Consider the following 16,494-nt stretch of genomic DNA (forward strand, 5'->3'; position numbering starts at 1 on the left):
GAGACCTGGCAAAAATGAGGCAGCTAGGATAAGTGCTGTGGTGATGTGCACTGTGGTAAAGCCTAACTGATGAATTTGCGGTAATGGGTGCATCTGGTGAAGAAAATCAATGGGGCGTTGAGCCCCTCCTGTTATTTTATGGAACCTTTTCCATGACGGCATGGCAGCAGAAGATCTCACATGAGGAGCTATGAGAAGTACAGAGAACTGGAAATAAATACTCCTCTGAGATAAACAATAACATTGATCTTGGCTGAGCATAACACAGAATTTCTCCCAAGACCCCCCCTGTCAGGTCCTTTGAAACTTCAACTCCTATCAGGTCCCATTCTGGACACAATTGCCTAGTTGCTTTTGTTTGGAGAAATGCAAAACTACTCAGCATTTCTCCTGTCATTTACTGATGAGTGTAAATGATGGCAACATGAGTGCTCTTTGTGGACTACTGTCCTTTTCTTTTGAAATACAGAAACAGAAAGAATGGAAGTTCCCAAACTGCTGAAACAGTAATGGCAAGGTTGAATTTTCAGAGGGACTGCATGGAGGAATAAAGCAAGGAGGGTGCTGCTGCTACCCTATCTGTTGAGGACGGATTAAGAATGTGTCCTTGTCATCTAAATTATTTAGTAACAGGAATAACAAAACAGATATAACAGAAGCAAACACATTTTTTTTTTTTTTTTTTTTTTTTTTAGTACAGAGGAGATGATAGGATAACAAAATCAGTGGTTCAACCACAAAATCTTACAGGTAATGAAGCACTGAAGATTTTCTTAATCTACAGTTTTACAACAGTGTGGGACCCTTCTGGGTTTTGAGTTGCATAGCTCGTAAAAGAGAGGTGATCTCACCCCATGGCCTACTGCACACAGAAAAATGGCACCTAGCACTTCCTCATGGTCAAGAGGAAGAATAGTAGTCACAACTGCTGTGTCCATTTGCACACACACACACACACAAAAGTGTTTCCATCAGTGTTTACTGCAATGCAGATTTGGAACCTTTATCATTTTGAAAATGGCGCTGTTTCCCATGTATTGTCCCAGACAAATTTTGCCACCAAATAAGAATGGAGCTTTTAGACTTCTGCTGGCAGAATGGAAACAAAGCTTGTTCTCTAAATGCTAGGAGACGGCAATGAAATAGAAGGTAGAAGTAACCAATGGGAGTCCAGATCAATAGACCTAGCTAAAGAGAGCCCTCAATGGTCTGTCTCTAGCTGATGCTTTTGTCCTCAAGATAAGTACCAGCTGCTGTAGCCCTGCCTTGCTGTGAGGCTCAGCTGCAGCCATTGATCTCAACAAGGGCTGCCTGGACTGTAAAGAGCCATCTCTGATCACAGCGCTGATGAGAAATGACACAGGGCCACGGCTGAGGCAGCACAGTGGGAAGATGCCCCCAGACAGACAGGTAGCTTGTGCTGCAGGCTTCCTTTCTGCTAGTTGTCCTCTGTCAGTGTCCAGTGTTGTGTTGCTGTTGCTGTTTTGTATGTTTATATAGTTTTTTTCAACAGTCTTCCATGTTTCACATCACATCAGGCAAGTGTATAGGAGCTGAATTGTTTGTCAGGCTGGGTTCCTCTTCTGCACAAGGTTTTCATGAGATATGAGTTTTTAAGTAGAAAACAGGGAGAGCCAGCAAATCATTTGGGTTGAGACAATGAAAGGAAAAAAATCCCACCTAAACAATAGATACTTAAGTAGAAAGTGTTCCAGCTCCTTCCGACAAAGAGCCTCCAGAGGATTACAATGCAGTCAATGTTGCTTTAATTAAATTTAATGCTGTGTGAAATGCACTCTGAGAAACTTTGATGAATGACTGGGGCAATTCATGCGGCTCACTAAAGGGCATCCAGCCCTTGCAGGGGTGTCAAGCCGGGATGAATTGGTTAGTACAGGCATGTTTATAGACTGCCTAAGGAACCTTGTATCTGTGTGGTAATGTCAGAGATAATGTTATGATTCTCTGGACCTTGGGGGGCTTTGGTGACATGGTTAATGAGATAGCCCAGGGAGTGTCCCAGTAGGTTACTTGCAGACCTCCCACATCAAAAGGAGCAGCTTTGCCCCTTCTGAGCCTGCCGTCCTCTAGATCTCTCTGCTGGCCCTCGCTTTCCATAGGGCCACTTCTCTCCTCACTCCTCCCCCTTCTTTTGGGTTCTTAGTCAACATTAACTTCGGCTGCCAAAATTCAAAAGTTGTTAGTTTTTAATTTGGTTTCTCTTTGACCTACCTACACAATGGCTTTCGAGGATTTTATAGAAACACAAGCCACCACCATTACCCTCCTCCCAGAGCCTCAAAACAAAGAGAAAGAACAAGGAAAAAAGAAACTTAGGGAGAGGAGGAAGAAACGAGGAAACAAAACTTAACTCTCCCTCTTTCTCTGTTCCCTCTCTCCTCACCACAAAAAAGAGAGGAATGTTTCTCTCACGCAGAGTTTGGTTACAAAGCAATGGGCTCTGCTGGTACAACTGGGCCTTTTATCTGCTGCACCCAAAGAAGTGGAGGAGGGGGGAAACAGTGGATCAATTGATAAATGAAAGTCTGTTACTCAAGTGTGATTTAAAGGGTTGATTATAGGTCTGTGGAAAAGGTTGTTTAACAGTTTCTCTTTGTAGGGGGGAAAAACTCACTGTAGGTTTGGTTTAAAATGAGGTTAGGTGGCAAGTAAACATTCTTGTAATAATACAGCTATCTTTGCAAAACGGTCAGGAAATGGATTTTTGGGATTACATCATTAAAGTGAGGCATACATCAAAGTAAATGCAAGGCCATCTCAAATGATCCTTTCAAAATAAAAAAACCCTGAAGTTGTTTAATTGTACTTTTGAAATTCTGTAGCAAAGAGAAAGGGAGAGCTGATGAGGAATTACTTTTGATAAATTTCAGATCTCTCAGATGTAGCAATGGTAAGAAGTGCCCTCATTTCTGTCTGGTTTAAGGCTTGTGGTCTTGGACAGAGAAATAAATATTGATGTGAAATCAAGATGAGACCTTCTGAAAAGGTGTAAGTGGCATGCTAACTGATCTTGCCTGTGACCTTTATGAACCCCCTCCTCTCAGAAAGCTGGAAGTTTAAGATGGGGTTCATGAATTTCAGGTGTTCTTCTCATTCAGTTCCATATGGAAAATTTCAATTATCTGTTAATTCCGAACTGTATTGAAGCAATATTGTGTGCATATATATAAACAGACTAGTTTATATGTGTCCACTTACATTTGGTCAGATATTCTTGGTCCCATTACTGTTTTCTTTCAAATTCTTTCATAAAGTTTGTCTGCTCCTCAATGTCCCAAAACTCCAACCCAAAGACACAGGTCCAGGCTAGTTGAGTCATCACAGTGGAATGACCAAAAAGTCACCACCATTCTGCAAACATTTGTTCAACCTGGGGCAGATTCCCCTGGCAGGGAGTGGTGGGGAGGTGGTGGTAGATATCTGCCTAACAGATGATCACCTGAGCAGGTGCTGGATTTTCTTGAGACAAATGAAAGTCCTTCTGCTTGTTGACGAAATCTTGAGTTATTCTGCATGTGGTGTTGGAATCACATCAACAGCCCTTTCCCAAAAGCCCACAGTATTGTGGTTTTGGCCAGTCTTCCTTGCACTCAGTGCCTGAGGTGGAACATCTACTTAAAAATTATTTTTCTTTCCATTGGTTGGCAGAAATACCTATACTCCTCCCTGGAGGGAACAGAAGCACAGCTGGCCTTTGCCAGTGCAACAGGTGCACAGTAACAGCTTCCTGGGACAAGCCATCAGCCTTTCTGGTGACACACTGTAAATGCTGAACTGTCCATGCTGAGCCTTGGGGGCTGCTTCCAACTTTGTGGAAGAAATTCTGAGATAATCGGAGAGGTTGGAGGCTTTCATCTTTAGAGAGTAGAATAAACCTTCTATAAAGATGCACCTTGCAGGAGCGTTGGCTATAGCTGTCAAAGTGCACAGGACCAAAATTGTGAAATTAGAATGAAGATTTTTACTGGTCTTGTAAATTGCTGAGGAGGCCTTGCAGGGGCTGTCTCGGTTCTCTTACTGCATGCTGAGAACTGATGCTCATCCTTTCCTGGTGAGCTGGAATGGGCTGCTCAGCAACGGAAGGCAGAAAGTGGTCAGAGTCAGGCAGCCCCCCCCCTTTACCCTGCCTCTGTTATCTGAATCAGCTATCCAGGTAGAAGCACTTAAATGTCATTTATTTAATAAGTTACTTTCTGCTGGCCAATATTGCTGTAATGAAGTTGTAACTAGATCAGGGAGGAAACAAATGCCAGATTTGGTTTGGTAACTTGTCTTGCAGGGAAGAGGGAAAAAGGCAGAATAAGCTGAGTGGTTTCCAAGCTCCGAATCTATTTTTAAGTAGGTCTCTCTCAAACTGTAGTCACAACAACAATCTTTGCTGTAGTTAATGGGCTGTCAGTGTATCCTTCATTTGAATGACTGTTTTCTGAATCAGAAGTTAAAGACACGGGTGCTGTTGTCACTGGGTTGGTGGCAGTAAGTTTAACAGAGGACCGTGAAACCACTGTGAGGAGCAGTCTCTGATGACTTGAAAGTAATTGCAAGGTCAAGAGAACAACAAACTGTGTCACTGGTGTGGCTAAGGAGCATGTTTATGGCAGCCAAGTCTTGAACTTCCCTTTCTCAGTGCATCATGCTCAATCTATAGCAAATTTTTCCAATTGTTTATTGCCTTTAAAGGATAAAGCAACAGAAAACAATTCAGTTTACGCTTTCTGATGAAATAGGATCATGATATGATGGTTCAGGAAAGCTGTTGTGCTGAGCTGTGAAGCTGGTATGGAGCTTGGGATGTGGATCTCAGGTGCGAGTTAAGAGGATGAAATGAGTTTTAACTGGCTGATGCTCAGCTGATAAGTGTATGTGCAGCAACAGAGATATGCAGCTAGAAATAGAAATTAAATTCTAGGGAGTGGTGAATGCGTGGTAGGCATGACATATGCTTCAAATAGGATTACAAGAACACAGTGTCTGTTTTTCTAGAGTCAGTACTGCCTTAGCTGTAGTAACTGACTTGTTCATGCTGAGCAATCTGATCGTTCCCTACCAAGAGATGGCTTAGCTTAACCATGGGTTTGCAATGGGTGGGCCCAACAAGGTGGACTGGAACTGAAGTTCTGTCTTTCAGTTGGAGCCTCCGTTCTTTTGCACGTTATAATCTTACATTTAACATGATCTTAACACAGGTTTTTTGTACTCAGTCTTTTTGCATGGTTTAAAATTCATTTCCAGGCTGTGATCTAATGGCAGTAATTACCTCAGAAGTGCGTATGGTATGGGGTATGTTTATTTTTGTTACAGCCAAGGCAAATGATTACAGGCCTTGGCTTCACTTCAGGGCTCAGCTCTGTTGAGAGAGCCAAAAACAACATCTACCTTTGCAATCTGGCAAGCAGGTCCTAAATACCTTGTGTGAATGTTTGGTTTAATGATACAAAAGGTGGTGAGAGCATGGGAGCAAAGCCCTCTGATCTTGTAGTGGATGACTGAAGTGCAAATTGTATACTAACTGTTGTGGAGGAACCAGCTTTGTCAATATACAATATAATAACTACCATGCTCTACTTCCAAATGGCAGTTTGCTTGCTAATTCTTCTGAGTTTCTGCAATGTTTTGTGGGCAGTTTTGCTGATGTTGGCAGTACCATGGAAGTCTCAAGTAGCAACGTACCTGTAAAATTTGTCTGCATGTAGGTTTAAGTAACTGTAGGAATAACAGCCTGGTATTACACAAAAATGCATAATTGCATGCTTGGAGCTCAGGTCATGTTTGCAAACTTAGCTATTCCTGCTTGAAGTATTTCTTGGCAGAAGTCTTTGGTGAGAGAGTAGCAGATGAACTGGGAAGCAATCTACTTTATCCCCCTGCGGACTCTTCACATAGGACAAATTCAGAAGTTTAGGCTTTCTAAAGACAGTGTTCCTTTGCTGCTTTTTCCAAGGTGGGGAAGACTCTACATAAAGAATTGCAAGTTCTTAACCATGTCTGAAAAGAATTCCCCAACAGGTGCCTGAATGCAGAAGTTAAGTCATGGTTATCCTGCAGGTACCACAAGTTTCTGTAGGAACCACGAGTGCATAGTACATCTTAAGTATATGAAAAGAAGCTTTAGCCTACTTTAAACATCATTTTCATGATACTCATGACTTACAACATTCTATCTGGATGTGAGAGACTTTCAAATCCTCACAATCACAGAAAAAGAGATATTAGAGCTTTAAAAATTTGCCTTCTCTTGCTTTCTAGCAAGAATAATCATGTTATCTTCATTTTTACATATTTAAACCTCTCCAGCTTAGGTAGAAGTTGATCTGAGATTTTACTGGGAAAGAGATCAAACTCTCTCCTTGAATAGCAAATGCTATTTTAATATTTTTATGTTTTCTGGCTTTCTTGCTCGACTTCACAATCTAATTGCTCTGCTGCCAGAGATCCTCTTATAAGGTCACATCTGCCTTAAAAATTTAAAGGCAATATCCATTTACATATAAAACATATACAAATATGGTTGAGTGTGTGTTCGTATGTGTATGTTTGAGGAAGGTGTATGCATATACATGCAGTCTTACCAAATGAGAGATGAGGAGACGGTGGTGATAAATGAGGAGGTGAATTATTTTTTCAACAATTGTGAATCTTTACACAAAGGATGAAATTTTAAGCAACTGTCTTAACATGTGCAGAATTACTGAAAATGATGTGAAGAGCATATTTTTTAATTTGAAATACCATTTGTATAGCCCTTTGGGAGTCTCCTGCTCTTTATTGTTCTTCATGTCAGATGAAAGTTGCTATGGCTGAGAATGTCTGGCTTTACTTTCACAGTTAGGAGTGTCATAACTATTTATTTAGACCCCTGGAAAAGACTGATGTGCTAAGGGACAGCACATAGCCTGTGTAAAATGGTAAAATAGAAGTGTGAAACTAAATTTCATCATGATAGAAATACTGTTATCCTTTGGACTGAGAATTTATAGGGATGGCAAAATGGAAACCCAGTTGGTTCACATCCTGAACCTTGAGATATTTGGGATTTCTGTGGCAATACTCATACTGCTTCCACTCCACTGAACAATTGAGCATTTCCTAAGAATGTAAAGTTGTGCTAATCTTCATTGCCTTCATTTTTCTCCTCCTAGCCAAGCTGAGAAATAGATATTTACTTAAGTCTTTGTATTTCTGTATAATTTATCAAAGCTTGTCACAGTCTAGGAAGAGTTTTGCATTTATTATTGAAGGTGATGCAGACTGGCAATATTTTGAAGGCAACGAAGAAGAACTCTTATTGTCTCAGAAATGAGATCTTTCTATTCATATCTGAGGTGCCAACAACACCCACGTTTTCTGCATGACATTGCTTGGTGAGACAGGACCATGTGTACTGTGGAATGGGAGGACTAACTTTACAAACAGAGTTTGTACTTAGTTGGGAAGCAACTGCAATGAACAGAGCTTCTGGCTGTTGCATTTGTCTCAATTCCAATTACTGTTATGTAAATTCTATGACTTCCAGGCTTGTTGGATTGTGTTGTTGGAGTCCTAGGTATAATTCATTTCAGTTTTGAGCTAGCTGTAGTTATATTTATTCTGGATGCTTGCGGGAAGTGGTCAGAAACCTACAGGTACCCAAATGAAGTTCCTGCTTGATGTAGATTTGAATGACAACTTGGACATTACAAAAAATAAAACTCCGCTTCACTCATGAGATCAAAAGTAATATCTTCAAAGTTGTAATTTAGCCTGTTAAACTGTGGGCTGCTTGTAAAGCCTTCAGCTGTATTGTAGGCTTGTGCATCTGGGGAGCAGTGGAAGACCTGACATCTTCTGAAAGACAGAGCCCGGTGGGACTGAGCTGGAGCTTGTTACCATCCATTGATGCTGTGAGTTTCACGGCTTGCACCTGGTTCTCCCAAATATTTTGAAACTATTGCAGTTAGATGTAAGCAATTATTTTATCCCTATATTATCTGAGATGCGAAAATGAAAAGCAAGGCTTTTAAACATGATTTTTTCAGCAAAATCATAATGAATTGAAAAAATAATCTTAAAAAAGGATATCTACTGTGTTGCAGGTGATAATTTAAATGCTTGAATATGTCAGAAAAGACATTTCAAGACATATTAGCACGTAGGCAGGAAGCATTTTTCTTCTTTTAGTTCCACTTACTTCCATGTGATATAGAGACCCTCTCAGTGCTGCTCTCAATCAAACCTTGATCCCAAAGCTTACTCTATTGCAGTTTCTAGTAGTAGTAATAAACTCCCAAATTTAGCTAGGTCCTACATTTTACTAGTGGCCTACACATTTAAGAAATGACTCATTTGAAGTCTCTCAAAACCAGTACTTAATAAAATGCACAACAATTTGGAAAAGTTCTCTGCAAGGCAGAATTTTCTGAGGCATCTTGAGAGTGTTAATAGTTGGTCTTGAAATGAATATAGAGAGGAGACGGCTAAGTGGAAAAAATAGAACAGCACAAACCAAGGTTGGTTAGCATTGATGCAGAAGTGACTACCTTTCTTAGACATAAGGTTTCCTTGTTTTCATTTAATCCAGACAAGCTTTTGAAGGTTAACATGCTCCTTCTGCATGAAACTAAAGCAGCACATTTAAATGGGAGCAGAATAGATGCTTGCAACATAACGGAATTACATTGATAAATGGGATGATTTAGAGTGAGAGGAGATGTGCGCAGAAAAGGTCAGAATCTGGGAAGAACTCAAGGCCAGCTTAATGTGCTCGTTTCCACAACTATTGCTTCCCAACAGATTCCACAGAGATCATTAAAGTTGGTGAGTGCCGAGTTATTCAAAACATTATGGACATCTGTAAACTTATTTATCCAGAAAAAAAAAATTATATCTTTTTCCTTAACGTTCACCAGTAGCTGAGCCAAGCTTGTTTCAAGTGAGGAGGACTTGTGATATCAAAGATTTACTTAATTTTCATTGCTGCACATAAAACATCTGACAGTATTTGCCAAGGAAACTAAAATGCCTCTCTTTGTTTGCACAAGCCAAAGGAAAAGTACAGTGTATCCGTCTGCAAACGAACATCAAAGCACTTTTGCAAAATCAAGGATGGTGACATATATTTGGAGAAACAGTATGAGAGCTGCTTGTCAGAGAGTGATGGGGGTCTCTGCACTTACCAAGCATAATCCCGATTGGAGCCACATCTTTTCTTTCTTCTCTTTATTATCACTTCGTGGTTAACATTTGTTGACGAGTAGGATTAACAGCACATTTTCAATGACATTTAGCTCTTTTAACAAGCTCTCTGCTGTCAAAGGTGGCTGGCCTGAAAAAAAAAGAGAAAAGTCATTAAGCAAACAAATCTTTGCCAAGAGTTGATGCTAAACATACCATCACCCTGTGTGAGTTATTCACTGTATATGAAATTTATTCCACGAGACTGTGACCTTGGTGTTGATTAAATAGAAATCCCTTCTTTTTCTGTCATTATTAACAGCTTTTGGTGTCGTGTGGCCCCAGTTTCTTGCTTTCAATTGTTCCTTTTTAAGCATCCACTTAGTTATGTATCAGTTATTCTGTAGTTCTGCTCTGTGGTGTATCCTTGTGAGGCAGAGTACCTGATTGTATGGAGCTGCCAGGACCATGGTGGGTAGGTAACAGCCATTTACAGAATCTAGATGCATTAAGGTTGGAAAAGATCACTGTGACCATCCAGTCCAGCCCCCAACCCCCCTCCCACCACACCCACTGACCACGTCCCTCAGTACCACTACCATCTACCCTCTTCTTGAACACCCACAGGGACAGTGACTCCACCACCTCCCTGGGCAGCCTGTGCCAGTGCACCACTGCTCCTTCTGAGAAGTTTTTCTTAATATCCAACCTGAGCCTCCCCTGGTGCAACCTGAGGCCATTACATCTACTGACAGGAATAGAGATGCTGCTTGTAGAAAGAGAAGACCCCCTGCTTGGGACCTCCTGTAATAGGGAGGGGAGCCTTCACTACTTGTAAGGGGAAAGGGAGTACATGCTGGCTCTTCTCCATTTGCTCGGGTTTAGAAGGGCCTCTCTGTAGCTGTAGGAGATGGAGTATGGGTAGGTTGCCCTTAGGTCATTTGGTTTTGAGTGGATCCCAAATATGGAAAATGGTTTAAATCTACCTCCAGCTCCTTGTAAACACAGGATCAGAGAGAGAACTGAACCTTTCTGGTGCCTGCTGCTAAGCGTGAAACCGTTTATGGAACAGGAACACTGCAAGTATTCACTTAGGTTCACAATTTCTGAAGGAACAAAAATAAAGGAAAGAGCACTCCGAAAATAAAAGCTGGGTGTGTTTTATCAGATTCTTTTGGGGTGAAGTCACTCAGTGATAAATGGAATAGACTTGGGAAATTATAAACTGAACTTTCTGTAAAGCCTAATGTGATTAGGTTGCATTACAAAGCATAGCTGGCACCTCATCCTATGAAGAAAGCATGGCTGCCCAAGTCTTTGTAGTGACTGGCAAAGATTCCTTTAGCGTTTTGCAATTTCACTGTTAAACTCCCATTTTTGGCAGCCTCTTGGCACTCTCCCTTAGAGTGGGACATCAGCTTCATTGCCGCTGATCAGAAGGCCTTTCAGGATCCTGGAGCACAGTTGCAAGGCAGTGTAGGTGGAGTAATGATTTGTTTCTCATGCAGTCACCAAGCTTGTGTGTTTTGCTAGTAAGGCAAGGTGTAGGTACTGTGGAATGGTGGATAACCCTGAGCCTTAGGACCCAGCGCCCTGCTAAATGTAATGTAAAGACCAACGTGGAGCTATTAATTCCTTATGGGCATTAGTGGGATGCTGTTGGCAGCGTTATCTCCACGATATGTGTATGTCAGACAGTGTAACACTGTTAGAGATGGGAAGTGAATTATCTTGGCATACCGATGCACTGCTAGAGTGTTAATGTTTGGATCAGGGTGGTGAGGAGGAAGATGTGAATGGATGCAGGGGAAAATTGGTTTCTCATTTACATAGCAAAAGTAAACATTTAATGTTTCAGCAAGAGTACATAGAACAGCATACCTTGCAGGGAACACTGACAGCCTTTTACAGTTGCAATCACAGTAGAACTCAGCAAATCAAATGCAAAATTATGAGATCATATGAAAAGCGTGCAGAAAAACTCCGTAATTGGAATGACATTATAGACCTAGAAAATTAATGTTTTAAAAGCATTTTCCTTTTGTCACAATAGATCTGTCTATCAAATGCTTTGATTTTGACCAAGGTACAATCTTTTTTTCCTGCAAATGCCTCTGTGATAAATTTCTGTATAGGTTTGACCCAGACCTACTTAGTTTGAATAAATCAGTACGTACTCTAATTTCTTAAAAGTTTTCAGGTTATTTTACTAACAGAATTTTTTCACTTTGGACACTGGCTAGTTTTAAGCTTTATTCTCCATTGATTTATGTGAAAGCTAATTATATACAGTCTGTTACTACCTTTTTCTTTTTTTTTTTTTAAAGCTTTGAACAACTCAGATTATCCAATTTTCCTATGATTTTCTCTGTTAAATGTGATGTCCTTCTGTTGGTTGCGGTGTCATAGTATACAGTAATCATACTGATGAAACAAGAATTATTGAAAGGTGGAAGAGATTTGTTTCACTGGAAAATATACTGCAGCATCTCCAGCTAAGACCAAACTGGCCACTTCTGTTATCTCTTGCTTTCCGTTGACAAAAGGGGGTGGGACTTTGCTGCTAGTGCTTTCCCCTGCAGGTCAAACCTGAAAATGACTGTTGTTTTTCTCTGAAGTATTCTGGGAATCACCATTAAGAAACAGACAAAGCCCAGCAACATGTTCAGTAAGTGGTTATTTGGAATCCCAGAATGATTGTGATGTGAAGAGACTTCTGGGTCTATCTGACCCAACTGCCTGCTCAAATAAGAGCCAGCACCCAGAGCAGGGTGCCCAGGACCGTGCCCAGGTGGTAGTCTTTATAGAAGTAAACTGGATAGGGAGGATGTCAGTCTTTTTTTTACACATCTTTCTCACCATCTGCTTTCCCCCCCGACTTGGAGTAGCCATTTGTCAATTGCACGATTCCACACTGATGCTTTGGGACACTGCTGTAGGGCAGATGCAGTCTCTTCCTGTTGACTTGGACCCTGTCACTGAGCTTCTAATAACACTTGTGACTCTGCTGGCAATATGGGACATTGCAGTGTACTGTTAAGTGGTTGATTTGGTTTGGGTACTGTCTGTTATCTTCCCTGACTAGAGGCATTCCCTCTCAACTTTTCTTTTTCAGTAGATGAGTGGTGATAAGGATGGAAGAAGCATAGAATCAGTAAGGTTAAAAAAGACCTGTAAGATCATCAACCATCAAACCCATCCCCACCATACCCACTAAACCATGTTTCTGAGTGCCACATCTACCCTTTTCTACACCTCCAGGGATGGTGGATCCATCACCTCCCTGGATACAAAGGCAGATTTCAGATCTCAAATGCATTAGTGTTAGAGCTTTTAGACATACAGTACTACTGATGGAAATTCTCTGTTGGGACTTCTTCAGTGCTTTTATAAAGCAGGAGGGAAACATGGAATCATAGAAACACTGGAGTAGGAAAAGACCTCCAAGATCACCCAGTCCAACTGTCCACCTACTACCAGTATTTTCCCACTAAATAATGTCCCTTAGTACAACATCTGAATAGTACAACATCTGAACGTTTCTTGAGCACCTCCAGGGATGGTGTCTCAACCACCTCCCTGTGCAGCCCATTCCAGTGCCTAAGAGAAGCGAGAGGTGAAAGATGATCAGAAAAAAAGTGCTGCTTTTAAGTGAGTATTTTCATGGTAAGTGATTTTTCAAGATATGCTATCTCAAACCAGTGATGACCATCGTGGCTTTAGCTGGAATTTTTAGTGGAAAAAGAAAAGAAGAACCAGAGACCTCTGTGCTGAAATCTGCACAGCACACAGAATAGTGCAGAAAGCATTTCATAGAATGGCTTGGGTTGGAAACAACTTCAAAAATCATCCAGTTCCAACCCCACTCCCCCCATGCTGTAGGCAAGGTTGTCAACCACTAAATCAGGCACTTGATCAGGTTGCCCAGGATCCCATCCAACCTTGCCTTGATGTAACAAGCAAGAGTCTCTGCACTGAAAAAAAAAGAGAAAAGGAAAAATAGAGAAACCACTGCATTCAAGTCATTATTAGCTTCCAACATGCATTAAACTGGACACACTTGGGTAGAAATAGATATGGGCTGCAAACTTATGTGACAGTACTGGAGGATGTACTAATCTATTCAGTAATTAGATAACTAGATCTTAATTTAGGTCTGTGAATGATCTCATTGGACAGATGACTTGGGCTGTGTCTGTAGTGTTGGGCCAAGGAGGAGTTTCATGTGGGAAAGGGCCGCAGGTACCTGGTTTCTGCAGAAAGGAGACTTGATGTGTGACTTAGAAGAGACCTGGGCCAGGATCTAGCGTGTCTCCCAGTCAGTCTCTTCTGGGAAATGAGATGAACTCGTAGCACCTGAATATTTCCCTAGCATGCTTTCTAGGAGTAGAAAATATCCTTAAAATCTTCCCGGGAAACTTCAGAGGAAATAATTTTGCTGTTCAATTCTGGCTCAAGCAACAGTAATGAGATGTTTTCCTTGTTCCGAGAGAAGGAAAATGGCAGTCCAAAGTTCAGTCCTGAATTCCTGCTGGCAGCAGTGGGATTGCATACATGCATCTAAGGCAAGTATTGACAAGAATACTACTAGGAAAGATATGATGATTTTTTAAGCTTTCTTTCCATAAGGTAGAAGAGAATAAGCTGAGCTGTATCTGTATTAACTATATCTGCTATATCAGAATTAGCAATACTAATGGTACACTTAATGTTTTTAATGCCTGTCAGGACCTGGTGTGATTGGCTTCCTTCTGGTGTGTATGAGTGAGGAAACTTGCAGCCTACATAGAACACAGCCTGTGTGGCATCGGCTCCCCTGTTGATTTAGTTTCATTTTCTGTTTATCTGGCTTGCTCAACTGCCTGTAACAGCATTAAAGTGTTCTTCTGATCTTTGTCTCCATGTGTTCAAAAAGTGCACTTTTGAAAGCCTTCATGCCAAAGGGATGTTCTGACTGAGAGGCAGCTCTTGGATTTGTTTCAGAAGCCACTGGCAAGTTACAAACTTCGGTGAGCCTTATTTATAATAACCTCTAGTGACAGAGCCATAGCATTTGAATTGGATTGGATTAGATAAGATTAAGCAGAAAGACAAATTAAAGTTCCCAGAAATTATTTACTTGTGGTATTGACATTCTACCTTGAAGCAGGAGGTAATGGAAGTTTCATGAGAAAGTCTGCAGTCTCAGGAAGCCTGGTTAGATGTGCCTTCCTTCCAACATCTGCCCTGCGCTAGAAAATCTTTAATCTGGTGATTGGAAGCACGGTACATGATAAATTTATAACTTGCTGAAAAGAATTGTCCACGGAATCTGTTAACACTCCTAATACCTTCACTCAACCTTAGGGCTCCTGGACAACTTTCCCCTGTTCATCCACACTGCATTTAATATGCTAGCAAGGTACTGCATGTGTTGAGTCTTGCCCCTTGCTGTTTATTAGTTTCTTTGTCAGACACCCGGGGAACTGTGGATCCATTTATGTGCTGCTTCTCAGCAATTTCATGGATACTTGCTGACAACTTAATACAGAAAGTTGTTCAGTAGAAGAACATGCAAATCCTACCTTGGACTGCAGGTCTAGGTGAGCGCCTGTTGTTACCATTCATACTGTGCTGTTTGAGTCTGAGCAATGCCTGTGAACCCATGAACACATGAGGTGTTCAGACTCGAGCAACTTGTCATGCTTCTCTTAGGCTCCAAAGAACTAAACTGCTGAAACAGGCATTAGGCTGACACACATTGTCCCTGCAGGAGTAGTCTCAAAAAATTAAGATTAATAAATCCTCTGGCCTCCAACTCATTCAAAGTTAAACCTTGAGTCTGTGCCAAGGTCTTGCCTAGAATATTAAAATAATCTCTCTACTTCCATTGCCTGTCACATTGTCCCCTGCCATTTGCCAAAACTTGCTTGCCAAAACGGACTTCCTTTCCGACAGCTCAAGATAATTGACTTTTTTCAGTTTGAATCCATCCCTTGGCTTAGTGAGCCTTAACAAAGCCATATTAACCTGCCATATCTTCATCTTCCAAGAATCATCTTAGTCCTTCAACTGCTTTCACTTAATTCTTCATCTCATTTCCTTACCATTCTTGCTTCTAGCTATTTCCAATCTCTATGCCTTTTTATGTGGATCTTGCTGAATAGTGATTGGCCTAATACTGCTGCCCAGCTACATCAAATATATGCAACTTTCGGTTTTTAAAAAATAGGAAGACTTGCAGTGGAATTTGGAGATGTCAGGACCATTTGCTAAGACCACTGCTTCTAAAAAGCACTTATAGCCTGCTGTTTTCTCTAATAGCTCTCTTGCCAAATTACTTTTTTGACTCCTGTGTACGTCTTGCCTGGTTTTGTCTCAAGTAGTTAAGATTATGTGCATCCAATCCAGTGGATTTATGTTTTTGTCTTAATCTTGAACAGGATAATTTTAAGATAGCTTGACTGCAAAGTATTGATGGTGAGGGTTCTCCGTGTGAAAGAGTGGAATGTTACTGCTGATGATGGAGGTGGTGGTTACAAACTCTTGAGAATGAGTGATGATCCTTTTAAACCTGCAAAAGAGTGGAGAAGTAGAAAGGCTGATCTGGAATAAGATGCCAAGACCTGAAGAATTTAATTGTTCTACTGATTTGTATCTGAAGAAGTTAGAAATCACCCGAATGAGAGGATGGTACTTTCTTGCTGAGAAATACCAGTGCTAGTGAAAAGCAGCAGAAGCGTGTACGCGCTCTGTAGGAGAGCCAACAAATTGCAACGGTGAAGTCTTCCAAGAGCTGACTTTGGGAGCAAGTGATTTTGAGAGAGAATAAATCCATTGAAATATGGTTGCACATATTAACTGCTGTCTGCTAGACATGTCAACTATTACTTAATTCAGGGTACAAGTTTAAGTGAACTGTGGGCTTTTCAAGCTTCTGGGCACTTTAGTTTGAATGCCATTTTCTGGATGACATTGCCTTTGACTCCCAAAGTTTATCTGGTGACCAGCTTTCTGAAGGCTTATTTGAGATAATCTTTTCCTTCTGGAAAAGTTCATGAAGGTTTTAAGGACATAAATTGCTATTGAACCATTCATTTATCTACAGAAAAGACATGCTATATGCCTACCACTAATGACAAGGTGGGGATACAAAGGGTTGACCTTTTCTGTATCAATAAAAACAAATTGTGTCTTAAGGGAAGCACTTTAAGCAAGAAATGCATTTGGTGGTATCTTATACTGAGCACTGTTGGAAAAAAAAACAAAACAAAAAACAAAAAAACAACACCTGAAGATGAACTGCATCTTTTGCAGGCAGAATTTAATCACAGGATTGACAAG

General features: G+C 40.9%; 1 protein-coding gene across 1 annotated transcript in view; it reads left to right on the forward strand.

The window, feature by feature from the left end:
• CDS1 (CDP-diacylglycerol synthase 1) overlaps positions 1-16,494 on the forward strand; it is a 287,455-nt gene that overhangs the window by 110,576 nt on the left and 160,385 nt on the right. The gene's annotated exons all lie outside the window — the stretch shown is intronic.

This window comes from Phasianus colchicus, chromosome 4, assembly GCF_987193195.1.
Source record: "Phasianus colchicus chromosome 4, bPhaCol1.hap1.1, whole genome shotgun sequence".
In the NCBI taxonomy this organism is placed as follows: Eukaryota; Metazoa; Chordata; class Aves; order Galliformes; family Phasianidae; genus Phasianus; species Phasianus colchicus.